The sequence below is a fragment of the Aotus nancymaae genome, unplaced genomic scaffold (genome assembly GCF_030222135.1).
Source record: "Aotus nancymaae isolate 86718 unplaced genomic scaffold, 86718_ANA_hifiasm-v0.15.2.pri h1tg000006l, whole genome shotgun sequence".
Classification (NCBI taxonomy): Eukaryota; Metazoa; Chordata; class Mammalia; order Primates; family Aotidae; genus Aotus; species Aotus nancymaae.
This window is the reverse complement of record NW_026988417.1, coordinates 90319078-90332729: the sequence shown is the minus strand read 5'-3', so window position 1 is coordinate 90332729 and position 13652 is coordinate 90319078. Positions and strand designations below refer to the sequence as shown.

General features: G+C 33.6%; 1 protein-coding gene across 1 annotated transcript in view; it reads left to right on the top strand.

Moving 5' to 3' along the window:
* Window positions 1–13652, top strand: part of STPG2 (sperm tail PG-rich repeat containing 2) — a 1129165-nt gene that overhangs the window by 508301 nt on the left and 607212 nt on the right. The gene's annotated exons all lie outside the window — the stretch shown is intronic.

The window sequence follows — 13652 nt, the reverse complement described above, 5'->3', positions numbered from 1 at the left end:
AATTTCAGATTAATCTTCTGTAAGATGTATGAGATGCAATTGTGTTTTAAATGTACACATAAATAACAGATGCTAAAGTTATTGTCTACAATTAACAATAAAAAATCAGAAGAATATAACATTAAATCAAGAAGTAGTGTCAGTTTTCAGAATACTTTATAGTAATTTATGTTGTTTAAAAAAATTGATCTGATTTCATCTTTACTAAATTGTATTTAATAGTGCCTTTTAATATAATGGAAGTCGTTGATAGTAGCTAAAATTGCTTCAAGTATAGTTTTGAAACAAAAAGTATCATATTAAAAATAACCACAGTTGTTTTTACATTTCAAGACTAATAGTAACTCTAAAAAATCAGTAAAGCAAATAGAGCCCTTGGACTTTTTTCTTTGGTAAATCCAAGCATTATTTTGTAGTTCCACAGCAATATTTGCATATCCTACTGCATCATTATTTTTTGTTTTTTAAATTAGGAAATGAGTCTCATTATTATTTTGCATTGATAAACTGAATTAGTTTCGTATGAAAACTGTTCACCTGTTTATATGGATTATAAACCGAACAGCTGGTGCTTAATACGTGGATAATTATTAATTTATTTCATAACAACTCAGTGTCAAGAAAGATTGATTTCTTGTCTGATTAACAGTTTGATATTGTCTATGGAATAATGGGCACATTAGTTTCACATAGAGCTTTCCAAGGTTTCTGTGCCTTTGTAAATTCTATTTTACTTCCAAAATTTCTGTTATCTTGGCCATATTAATGATTATTCCACCTTGTCTATTTTGCAATCCTAATTTCTAATCCTACTTTCTTTTGTTTTATTACCCTGACATATTTGAAGCTGCTGCTACTCCCAGATTTTATATATGAAATCAGATTGTTGTCAAATACTTTCCTTCTTTTCACAGTTAGTGTTATAACTCTTCTACTGTTTCAGACATTTATGAAAACAATAATTATTGAATACTTACTTTGTGAAAGTTAATGTGTTCATGAATTCACTGTATTGGCTCAAATCATTCTTATAATTTTTTGCTATTTAATATGAAGACTGGCATTCTTAGAATGGATGTTCAAGATTCACAACTGAGTAAATGTTGGAACAAAGCCATTCCTTCCTATTATCTTCATATTGTTTTGTCTCTAAAGGAATCCACACCTGTCTATCAAAAGTCCTATAGTACATGCACACACACATGTGTGTGTAGTGACTGTTTAATCCAGTTTTTTAATCTTAATTGGCAAAAGTGATGATTTTTTTGCATTATTAATAAAAGTCAATGATCGTAAATGCCTTTTTTCTCAGCGTTGTTTACTGACACTACCTTCATAGAGTAGTTTGCTTCCTTATTTAAAATTTGCATGTTAAAATAATTATCTGGCTCTTTCAGCAACATATGATATTGATGTCTTTTCAAGGTCTATTACTATTACACTTATTATTATTATTGGAAACTTCTGTATCCAATTTATTTTTTTATCTTTTTGCAACCTATGCTACACAAAACTTACTTAAGATAATTAACGTACTGAATTAAAGTTTAAACATATAGAAGTAAATATGAGAAATCAAAGTCAGATAGGTATGATATTTAAAGATTTAAACATCAAGGCAGAGACAAAATATACTCAAAGCACTTGTTTTGGAAAACTTAAGACATTTTCTTTAAAAAATTATTAGCAATTGGGATTGCTACCCCTCAGGTTGTGTACAGATTCCACTTATCAGCACAAAGTTAATCTAGAGTCAAATTGACCATGAGTGAGAATATTGTAAAATTCAATATTATTTTATGTATCAGTAATAGCAAAATATATGCTACCAGTTTAACTCTGGTACTTAGATGATTTGTTGACTGGGGGGGTTTATTTATACAGTCATGCCATTAAAAATAGCCAATTTTGTATGTACACGAGTTGTAATAACTGAATTCTGATATCTGTAATTGTAAGGTAAATACAGATTTCGAGGCATTAAAATATAAAAGTAAGCTTCTTGCAATTGATGAAATATAGTAACATTAATTGCTAAGCACAGTGATAAAATAAACATTTAATAAATATTAGGTATTATGATTTTAAAATACAAATCACATATTGCAAGTGTATTTAGTTTCCATTTCTTCAGACTTTCCAACTTTCAGTTTAGTTTTGGTTATGTTTATTGAGAATGTTTGCAAAAATATAGACTTATCAATGAGAACTATGTAGTTTAAATTATTCACTCTGGCACAGCTTTATTTTTACCAAGCTAACATAGTTGGTGAAAAATAGACTCTTGCAATCAATTTATTATCCACCTTTGAAAGGAAGTGTTACAATGTCTTACTTAGTCTCCCAGGATTCTTACTGATAATCCTGCTGAGATCAGGAGCAATGCCTCTTAACACATAGTTCTCCAAGAATACTGTTTGCCTGACTCTACTATATGCTGAGTAGAATGCAAAATATTGATGGCTAATTTTGTGTCAACTTGACTGGGACATAGGGTACTCAGATTAAATATTATTTCTGGTGTGTCTACAATAGTGTTTCTGGCTAAGATTAGCATTCAGATCTGTGGTCTAATTAAAGCAGATTGTCCTTTCCAATGTGGGCAGGCCGCACTCAATCCTTTGAAGGCCCGAGTAGGACAAAAAGACGTAGGAATAGGGAATTCACTCTCTGCCTGAATGCTTGAGCTCAGACATCAGTCTTCTCATACTCTCTACTAAAACTTGCACCATTAGCCCCCTGATTCTCAGAATTACATCAGCCACTGTCCTGGGTCTCCAGCTTGCAGACAACAGATCATGCTACTTCTCAGCCTCCAGTGTTTTGTGAGCCAATTCCTTATAACAAATCGTATTCTATTGGTTTTGTTTCTCTATAGAACCCTGACTAATACCAAAATTCTCTATATACCTGTAGATAATTCTATTATTTAAACATTTTACTATAGAACATGAAAAGAGAAAGGAAACCCATTTTTGGAAATGTTTGGCTAATCACAGAATGTTCCTCAATATGTATGTATAAGAAAACTATTCAAGATACTCTATATTACATTTTATACTCTATCTTACATGAAAGTTTCAGAAATGCAAAACTCTCCTCAGATCAATACTTTTCTTTCAAATATAGCTGAAGTATGTTAAGTATTCTAGTTTAAATTAATGTGATAGCATAGAAAAATTACAATTTCATTTTTTTAAAATAGTTTTGGAACACCAGATGTCTTACTAAAATAAATATTTTTTGTATTTTTAAAATTCTATATTGAGCAGGACTATGCAATGAATTTCAAGGTGATGCAAACATTGACTCTTAGAAGATTAGTGATCTTTTATATGTTTTGACTGAGTAGGGAATGCATTCAAATGTTCTTAAATTCTCCAAATATGGACTCTTCAGTTTACCAGATATCTGTTTTTTTTTGTTTGTTTGTTTGTTTTTGTTTGTTTGTTTTTTTGAGATGGAGTTTCACTCTTGTTACCCAGACTGGAGTGCAGTGGCACAATCTCGGCTCACCACAACCTCTGCCTCCTGGGTTCAGGCAATTCTCCTGCCTCAGCCTCCTGAGTAGCTGGGATTACAGGCACGCACCACCATGCCCAGCTAATTTTTTGTATTTTTAGTAGAGACAGGGTTTTACCATGTTGACCAGGATGGTCGTGATCCACCTGCCTCGGCCTCCCAAAGTGCTGGGATTACAGGCGTGAGCCACCGTGCCCGGCCTGATATCTGTTTTTTAAAACTTTATACCATTGTAAAGATTGGAACAGAAGGACAGATGGAATTTTAAAGAACAAAAACTGTGACTAGCCAGATTATCAGATGCATTTTAGAAATTGAAAAGTAATATCCATAGATATTGGATTTGGTAGAGCATGTGAGAAACATTAGTGACAGAACACAGAAAATTAATAAAATGAAAGAATAAGTGAACAACTGGTATTTTTTGAAGATGGTGTTGACGATATAGAAAAAAAGGAATCTATAGACAATAAAATGTGTAAGAGATTTTGCCAACCTGTAGTCATAAGATTTCATATAAAAAGCAATTGCATTTTTATATCCCAGTAGTTATTAGGAAATGTAAAATTACTTAAAACCTACTATGTAAACAGTAAAAATTATGAGTTACGTAGAAGTAAATCTAACAAAAGAATTATAAGTAAAAGTATATGGAAAGACATTAAAATTATCTAAATAAAATGAAAATGGAAGAGGTGAATAAGGAAAAGAAGAAAAGGAAGAAGAGAAGGAGGAGGAGGAAAAATCTAATATCTTTGATTAAAATATCTACATATATTTGAAAATATTGTCTCCCAAAAAATACTGGAATATTTTGGAATATTTCAAATTCCAAAATGAGTAAGACAGACTTTGCCTTGGGGAGAAGTGTACTTAAAAAGAAGACTAATTACCAACTGATGATATGGCAGAGGTGTGTACAGAGGGGTGAAGTATACCAAGAGTTTGAAGACACTAATTATGTTTAGGTAGAAACAGGAGTTAGTTAAGGAAGACTCAACAAAGGAGATGATAATTTGAGCCTTGAAGAATAAGTAGGTGTTTACCGATAAAGTAGAATAATATGTTTCAGATAAGAAAACAAAGTGTAAAATCTGAAAGAGCATTACATATATTTGGGGACTGCAAGTAAATAGACATTACAGCTGCATAAGGCCCCAGGGTCCTTATGGTATATCTGGGTCAATTTACTCAAAGATATCTGGAAAAAGAGAGTTTATGATAAATTTTTTGATAATAAATAAATATATTATTTTATATTAACACACATGTAAGTATATTATAGACTGAATGACATTTATGGGATTTCATATAAATTGTGTACTTAGAAATGACTACTTTGCCTATATGATAACTTCAGACCCTGTAAGTAAACATTAACTTTTCACAGCAATTATGGATAATTTGCCATGTAACTTTAAGTAGCTCAACTGTAGGTGATAAGTAACTTTCCAAGTATCATAAAATCATCATTTCACCCAGGATCAGTGATATCTGTGGACCAGAATTTGAATAACAGTATCTAATAGGTGTCCACAAATGGCTTAAAAGCCAATGTTTCAGGCTGGTGGGAGGCTTGCTTCATGGAGTCACAGCAGTCATCACTCTGGTCATTTCCACTCCAGCTAGAGGAAAGAAGAGAAAAAATCCTTAGCTAGAGATTCCTTCTTGCACATATCTGTATTATTCATATTTCACTGGAGAGACCATAGACACATGGACCATATTTATCTACCAGAGAGACTCAGAAATGCAACCACAGCCTTGTGCTCAATAAGAAAGGAAGAGGCGACCAGGTGTAGTGGCTGACGCCTACAATCCCAGCACTTCGAGAGGCCAAGGTGGGCAGATCTTGAAGTCAGGAGTTAGAGACTAGCCTGGCCAAAATGGTGAAACCCCATTTCTACTTAAAAAAAGAAATACAAAAATTAACCGGACATGGTGGCACATGCCTGTAGTCCCAGCTACTTGGGAGGCTGAGACAGAAGAATCGCTTGAACCCAGGAGGTGGAGGTTACAGTGAGCCGAGATCGCACCACTGCACTCCAGCCTGGGTGACAGAGTGAGATTCCATTAAAAAAATAAAAATAAAAAGGAAGAGGCTAGTTTACGTCTATATAGCTCTTAAATGATGCAATGACAGACAGAAATTCTTGGTTGAATCCATTTCTTTAATTATTAAGAAGCCCATTTATTATAGCCAAATTCATCAACTATATCTGCCAGAATTATAAATATTTTTCCATATTGAAAGATAGAAAGCTGCATTTCTTAGGTGTCTATTACATTTGTCTGTTTGGGCTGCCATTACAAAATATCTCAGACTACATGGCTTAAACAATAAAAATTTATTTTCTCAAGGTACTGAAGGCTAGAAGTTCAAGATCCAGGTTCTTTCCAATTCAGCTTCTGGTGGAGGCTCTCTATCTGGTTTGCATATGGCCACCTTCTATTACATTCAAACATGGCCTTTTGTTTCCTCTTCTTATAAAGGCACCAGTCCTATTGGATTAGGATCATGACCTCATTCAACCTTAATTATCTGATCTTTAACAAACCTGACAAAAACAAACAGTGGGGAAAGAATTCCCTATTTAATAAATGGTGCTAGGAGAACTGGCTAGCCATATGCAGAAAATTGAAACTGGATACCTTCCTTACACTTTTTACAAAAAGTAACTCAAGGTGAATTAAATGTAAAACCTAAAACTATAAAAACCCTAGAAGAAAATCTAGGCAATACCATTCAGGATATAGGCATGGGCAAAGATTTCATGACAAAAATGGCAAAAGCAATTGCAACAAAAGCAAAAATTGACAAATGGGATATAATTAAACTGAAGAGCTTCTGTACAGCAAAAGAAACTATCATCAGAGTGAACAGACAACCTACAGATGGGAGAAATTTTTTTAATCTATCCATCTGACAAAGGTCTAATATCCAGAATTTACAAGGAACTTAAAAAAATTTACAAGAATAAAATAAACAACCCCATTAACAATTGGGCAAAAGACATGAACAGACACTTCTCAAGAGAAGACATTTATGCAGTCAACACACATATGAAAAAAATCTCAGTATCACTGATCATTAGAGAAATGCAAATTAAAACCACAGTGAGATACCATCTCACATCGGTAAGAATGGCAATTATTAAAAAGTCAGGAAACAGCATATGCTGTCAAGGCTACGGAGAAATAGGAATGCTTTTACCCTGTTGGTGTGAATGCAAATTAGTTCAACCATTGTGGAAGACTGTGGTGACTCCTCATAGAACCTGAACCAAAAATACCATTTGGCCCAGCAATCCTATTACTGAGTATATACCCAAAGGAATATAAATCATTCTATTACAAAGATATATCCATGTATATGTTCATTGCACCAGTATTCACAATATCAAAGACATGGAATCAACCCATATGTCCATCAATGATAGACTGGATAAACAAAATGTGGTACATATATACCATGGAATACTATGTACCCATAAAAAGAAATGAGATTATGTTCTTTGCAGGGACATGGATGGAGCTGGAAGCCATTATCCTCAGAAAACTAATGCAGAAACAGAAAACCAAACACTTCAAGTTCTCACTTACAAAGCAGAGCTTAACAATGAGAACAAATGGATACAGGGAGAATAACACACACTGGGGACTGTTGTTGATGGTGCATGGGGAGGAAGAGCATCAAGAAAAATAGCTAATGCATGCTGGGCTTAATACCTAGGCAATGAGTTGATAGGTACAGCAAACCACCATGGCACATGTTTACCTATGTAACTGACCTGAGCATCCTGCATGTGTATCCTGGAACTTAAAGTAAAAATTTTTTAAAAAATAAGAGTACCTTTTTCTCCACTACCTCCCCAGTACTGGTTATTTTTTGACTTTTTAATAATAGCCACTCTGACTGGTATGAGATGTGTTTATGATTTGCATTTCTATAATGATTAGTGATGTTAAGCATTTTTTTCATATACTTGTTGGCCGCATGTATGTCTTCCTTTGAAAAGTGTATGTTCATGACCTTTGCCCACTTTTTAATGTTTTTTTTTCTGTTGTAAATTTATGTTTCTTATAGAGCCTGAATATTAGACCTTTGACAGATGCATAGTTTACAGATATTTTCTTCCATTCTGTAGGTTGTCTTTTCCCCTTGTCTATAGATTCTTTTGCTGTTCAGAAACTCTTTAATTTAATTAGGTTCCATTTGTCTGTTTTTACTTTTATGACAATTGTTTTTGGTGTCTTCATCATGAAATCTTTGCCAGGTCCTATGTCCAAAAGGGTATTTCCTAGGTCATTTTCCAGGGTTTTATAGTTTTAGGCTTTACTTTTAAGTCTTTAATCTATTCTGAGTTTTGTACATGGTGTATGAAAGGTGTCCCGTTTTAATCATCTGCATATGGCTAGCCAGTTATTCCAGCACCATTTGTTGAATAGGGAGTCCATTTTCTATTGCATATTTTTGTCAACTTTGTTGAAGAGTAGATGTTGTAGGTGTGTGGCTTTATTTCTGGACTTTCTAATCTGTTCCATTGGTCTATGTGTCTGGTTTTGTACTAGTACTGTGCTGTTTTGATTACTATAGGCTTGTAGTATAGTTTGAAGTCAGGTAATATGATACTACCAGGTTTATTCTTTTGGTTTAGGATTTCTCTGGCTTTTGGGGCTCTTTTTGTCCCAAGCAAATTTAATTTTTAAAAAAATTCTGTAAAGAATGTCATTAGTAGTTTGGTAGGAATAGCATTGAATCTCTAAATTCCTTTGGGTAGTATGGCTGTTTTAACAATATTCATGCTTCCTATCCATAAGCATAGAATGTTTTTCCATTTATTTGTGTCATCTCTGATTTCTTTGTGCAGTGTTTTGTAATTCTTATTGTACTGATCTTTCACCTCCCTTGTTTGCTGTATTCCTAGGTATTTTATTCTTTTGTGACTATTGTGAATGGGATTACATTCTTTATTTGGCTGTCAACTTATATGTTGTATATAGAAATGCTGTTTTTGTACATTGATTTTGTTTGTTTCCTGAAACTCTGCTGAATTTGTTTATTCAATCAAGGAAACTTTGGGCAGAGAATATGGGGTTTTCTAGGTGTAGAGTCATATCATCTGTAAACAAGGGTGGTCTGACTTCCTCTCCTCCTATTTGGATGTCTTTTATTTCTTTCTTACCAGACCTCTCTGGCTAGGACTTAGAGTACTATGTTGAATAGGAGTGGTGATAAAGAACATCAACATCCTTATTTTCTTCCAGTATTCAAGGGAATGCTTCTAGCTTTTGACCACTTAGAATGATATTGGCTGTGAGTTTGTCATAAATGGCTCACACTATTTTACAGTATGTTCCTCCAGAGCCTAATTTTTTAAGGATGTTTGATATGAAGGGATGTTGAATTCTACTGAAAGTGTTTTATGCCTCCATTGAGATAACCATGTGGTCTTTTAAAGTTTTATTTATGTACTGAATCACATTTCTTGATTTGCATGTGTTGAACCAAATTTGCCTACTTGATATGATAGATTAGTTTTTTGATGCACCTGTGGATTTTGCTACTATTTTTTTAAAGGCTTTTGCATATATGCTCATCAAAGATATTGGCCTGAAGTTTGCTTTTTTTGTTGTGTGGCTACCAGGCCTGGGTGAGGATAATGCTGGCCTCATAGAATGAGTTAGAGAGGAGTTCCTCCTTCTCAATTTTTTGGAATTGTTTGAGCAGGAATGGTACCAGCTCTTCTTTATACATCTGGTAGAATTTGGCTGGGAATCTGTTTGGCCCTGAGCTTTTTTTTCACTGGTAGGCTTTTTATTATTGATGCAAATTTGGAACTCATTATTGGTCTGTTCAAGGATTCAATTTCTTTTTTGTTTAGTCTTGGGTGGTTGTATGTGTCCAAGAATTTATCCATTTCCTCTAGTTTTCTGGTTTGTGTGCATACAAGTATTCATAGTAATGTCTGTGGGTTTTTGTATGTCTGTGGGGTCAGTGATAACATCTCCTTTGTCATTTCCAATTGCTTTTATTTGGGTCTTCTCTTTATTTATTAGTCTAGCTAGTGATTTATCAATCTTAGTAATGTATTCAAACTACCAACTCTGGATTCATTAATCTTTTGTATGTTTTATTACATCTCAATTTCTTTCAGTTCAGTTCTGATTTTAGTTATTTCTTGTCTTCTGTTAGTTTTATGGTTTGTTTGCTCTTGTGTCTCTAGTTCCTCTAGTTGGGATGTTAGATTGTTAATTTTAGATCTTCGTATCTTGTGGATGTGGGAATTCAGTGCTATAATAAAATGCCCTCTTAACATTGTCTTAGCTGTGTCCCAGAGATTCTGGTATGTTATATCTTTGTTTTCATTAGTTTCAAAGAATTTCTTAATGTCTTTCTTGATTTCGTTATTTCCTTGCCCTCGAGGTCATTCAGGAACATATTGTGTAATGTCCATGTAATTATATAGTTTTGAGCAATTTTCTTAGTATTGATTTCTATTACACTGTAGTCTAAGAGTGTGCTCAGTATAATTTCATTTTTCTGAATTTGTTGAGGATTTTTTTATGCCCAATTGTGTGGTCAATTTTTGATTATGTTCCATGTGGTGATGAGAAGAATGTATATTCTGTTATATTTGGTGAAGAGTTCTATATGTCAATTATGTCTATTGTTGAGTTCAAGTCTTGAATATCCTTGTTAATTTTCTGCCATGATGATCTGTCTAATATTGTCAGTGGGGTATTGAAGTGTCTCACTGTTATTCTTTGAAAATCTAAGTCTCTTCGTAGGTGCCTAAGACCTTGCTTTATTAATCTGGGTCCTCCTAATGTTGGGTGCATATATATTTAGGATACTTAGGTCTTCTTGTGAATTGAACTCTTTACCAATATGAATTGCTCTTCTTTCCCTTCCAATCTTTGTTTGTTTAAAGTCTCTTTTGTCTGAAATTAGACCAGCAATCCTTGATTTAAAAAGAACATTCTTCAAGTCTCAAACTGAGCCAACTAAATAGGGAGAATCTTTCTAGAAATATAATGTGAAATCAAAACATTGAGGTCTTGTCTTTCCTCACTCATTAAGTTTTTAAAGCACTACATATTTATAGATTAGTGCTCAAAAATAATTTCTTTGAAAAACCAACCAAAATATCACGGAGAGTTTTCCTGCAATTCTTATAACTCTTTCAAAAATATTTATTAAGACTTTGTTATATGACAGTTATTATACTAAGTATTGATAATATTATTTCAGGATCTACCTTTATGAAGCTTAAAGTCTAGTGGGTGAAATAGTATGTGAATAAGAAATTATAATAATGTGATGAAGACTCTGATGTGAAAAGCACAAGGCACTTTAATTATACTTAGGAAGGGCGAGAGAGAAAAACTTGAAGGAGTATTGGAATCTTCTCGGAATAACTAACAGACAGCTTTTGAATGAGAAATATTTAGCCTAGAAATTATATGTGTGTGTGGAGAGCATGGAGTGCATTTTGTGTATTAGGAAAAAGAGAACAGGGCACCATTATTTTTATCAGAGAAACAGCATATAGGAAGGCCCCAGAGGTGCCCAGAGGTGATTAAAAAGAACATTGGAATCATGTCAAAATATTATCTTCCTACCAGTCCTGAAATCAAAACATATAATAGTTCTCTAGTGAAAAATTCTTCAAAAATTTAAAACCCTTATTTAGGGTTGCATAACTTTATGAAATTGGACAGGTTACCACAATGTTAAAGCTTCCAGATAGAATATGAAAGTAGTGTCCAGGTACTGATTTTTAATATTTTCTCTTGGACAATATGAGGTTTTCATTTAAATTTTGAGATAATCAGATAGTAGGCATTAAATACACATATAAATACACACACATACACACACACACACACACACACACACACACCTTTTCCATTTTTTCTTTTATTCCATCCACTGGCCACTATTTGAATAGAGATATTTTGACATTTATGCAAAAATAGCTTTTCAGATAGTCTTCAGCACTTACTCTTTCATCCCTAATAGAAGGGGTATATGTAGTTTTAGGGCAGATGAGAAGGAACATCTGTAATCAGTCTGGGAAATAAGAAAACAAAAACAAATGACTCTCTAGCAGGTCCTGTGCCAAATTATATGTCACTTTTTAACTGATGTTTGTAAGTTACTTAGTAATAAATCACTGAGCGATGTTATATACTTCTCATATCTGTGAAGATAGAAATTTATACCCTACTTATGTCTAACACCATTCTCTTGATGAATGTCAAGTAACAACTCATAACAATAAAAGGCTTACTAGTAATTGGTGCCATTGCTGCTATTCTACTTACCTAACATAGAGAATATAAAATGAGAGTATAAAATACAAAGCAAAACAGCCACCACAGCATGAGTCCTCAAATTGATTCTACCAAGTACGCTCCTTGTAGTGAATGAGAACTCTTGATTAACAAGAAAACAGCATTATATTGAGAAACACAGTGCATCATGTATTTATACATAGGTCACTCTTCAGATGATATTAAAATGTTATGGATGAGCTATTTTCTGAAAGAGATGAAACCATAAAAGAGCTCATTTATTCAAGGTTTGTCATTCCCTAATCTATTTTATATTCATGATGTGTTAAAAGCGCTATGTTTCCATATCTATTACCTACTGCTATGCATTTAACCACTTCAATGTTTTGTGGCTTAAAACATTTTTTTTTTTAATTTCCTATGATTCTGGGAGTTGACTGGGTTCAGTTGGGCAGTTGGAATCTCCTACTGTGTTGCAATAAGATGTGAACTGCAGCTGATATAGTCTAGAGAAGACAAAGTCAAGAAGGATCACTCTCATTACCGGAAGTTGATGCTGGCTTCTCAAAGCAAAGCAACTGGGTTCCCAGAGGAAGCTTCCCAAAAAGAAGCATTCAAAGAGATTCAGGCAGAAGCTATAGGCTTTTTACAACTTAGCTCTGGAAGTCCCAAAATACCTTGACTACAACATTCTATTGGTAAGACAGGCCATGAAAGCTACCCTAGATTCAATGGCTGGGGAATTAAACTCCAACCTAGTGGAGGATGACGAGGTCACATTGCAGAAGAGCATGTTGGACACACTTTGGAAAATATATTCTGCTTCAGTTCCTTAGGGTTAGTTAGTCTGGTTGGTAAATACTAGACTTTTACAGTAAAGATTAATTGCTATCAATGCTGATTTAACAAACTGAAATAAAGGTATTCTAATAGAATAGAGTTACTCTAGTAGAAACCTATATAACCACTATTCTTATAAACTATGATGTATATCATCATAATGTAGCATAGGTTTTCCCTATTTCTAGCTTATGTGTCTCCATCTATTATTCTGGCATTATTTCTTAACACTATCTGCACTATATCCATTGCTGGTACATAACTCACATTTCTTTCCTAGGCCAACTTGCTAGTGTATCACTTTCTTTTTCACTTAAAGAAAGTTTCTTTGCTCGGAAGAGGGAAAGGAACAGTCTGTGTATCTTATTAGCATATCCTTATTTTGTCTGGTTCTTTGGTTAGTGAGAAAAAATGAGAGTGAGTGCAAAAGATATTTTGGTTGGGGGAGTTCTCTCTGCTTAACCCTTAAATCTCTGTCAAATCTACTAAACCTACTAAAGCCACCAAAGCATAAATCTTAAAAAAGAAAAAGAGTTTTCAATACAAGTGGATCTTCCAGAAAAGTGGTAACATTCCTGTGCATTTCCTGGCAAATATAGTTCCTTTTATATATTAGGGAGATGTAATTGATTATAATTCTGAACCTTAAACTTGGCCACAGAATAAATCATTTCCAATCTGAGAGCTAGTATTTTTATTATGAGATGTCAAAAAATTGAATCACAACAATAAAACAGTTAATAAATATGTACTTGATTTTTCTAATGCTTGTAGTGTGGGCTTGATGACACACTTTTCTGCGTGTTATTTATTCATTTGTGCACCTAATTGATGCCAGGTATTGGGCATACAACTTTAAACAAAAAAGACAGAAATCCTTGCCTTCATGAACAACACTTTAAATTTACACACACACACACACTCTTAAATTATATGCTTGAGTGTGTACATTTTATCCAATTCTATCCTTCACTTTCTGCTATAAGAGA